Genomic DNA, 1,261 nt, shown 5'->3' on the forward strand with positions numbered 1-1,261 from the left:
AGCCATTATTCACAAATGGCAAAAACATGGAACAGTGGAGAACCTTCCCAGGAGTGGCCGGCCGACCAAAATTACCCCAAGAGCACAGCGACGACTCATCCACGAGGTCACAAAAGACCCCACAACAACATCCAAAGAACTGCAGGCCTCACTTGCCTTAGTTAAGGTCAGTGTTCATGACTCCACCTTAAGAAAGAGACTGGGCAAAAATGGTTTGCATGGCAGAGTTCCAAGACGAAAACTGCTGCTGAGCAAAAAGAACATAAAGGCTTGTCTCAGTTTTGCCAGAAAACATCTTGATGATCCCCAAGACTTTTGGGAAAATACTCTGTGGACTGACGAGACAAAAGTTGAACTTTTTGGAAGGTGTGTGTCCCATTACGTCTGGCGTAAAAGTAACACTGCATTTCAGAAAAAGAACATCATACCAACAGTAAAATATGGTGGTGGTAGTGTGATGGTCTGGGGCTGTTTTGCTGCTTCAGGACCTGGAAGACTTGCTGTGATAAATGGAACCATGAATTCTGCTGTTTACCAAAAAATCCTGAAGGAGAATGTCCGGCCATCTGTTCGTGACCTCAAGCTGAAGCGAACTTGGGTTCTGCAGCAGGACAATGAGCCAAAACACACCAGCAAGTCCACCTCTGAATGGCTGAAGAAAAACAAACTGAAGACTTTGGAGTAGCCTAATCAAAGTCCTCACCTGAATCCTATTGAGATGCTGTGGCATGAAAAGGTGGTTCATGCTCGAAAACCCTCCAATGTGGCTGAATTACGAAGAAAAACAAACTGAAGACTTTGGAGTAGCCTAATCAAAGTCCTGACCTGAATCCTATTGAGATGCTGTGGCATGAAAAGGCGGTTCATGCTCGAAAACCCTCCAATGTGGCTGAATTACAACAATTCTGCATAGATGAGTGGACCACAATTCCTCCACAGCGCTGTAACAGACTCATTGCAAGTTATCGCAAACGCTTGATTGCAGTTGTTGCTGCTAAGGGTGGGTGTGACAAACATGCAAAAAAATAATAAATCAGGAAGGGGGCCAACACTTTTTCACACCACTGTAGGTCTAACAGTAGGGTTAAGATATTGAACTTTTTTTGTTTTTACCAATTATCCAAATAATGTTTAATCCTAGAAAGCTATTATTATCAGAGGTCACGTGAGCATAATGGTTAGCAGATTAATGAATGAGAGGGCAGCGTTACCAGAGTTGCCCATTTACCACACCATGTTACAACACAGTAGGGCTATTGCA

This window comes from Sinocyclocheilus anshuiensis, unplaced genomic scaffold (assembly GCF_001515605.1).
Source record: "Sinocyclocheilus anshuiensis isolate Anshui unplaced genomic scaffold, SAMN03320099.WGS_v1.1 scaffold2229, whole genome shotgun sequence".
Lineage (NCBI taxonomy): Eukaryota > Metazoa > Chordata > Actinopteri > Cypriniformes > Cyprinidae > Sinocyclocheilus > Sinocyclocheilus anshuiensis.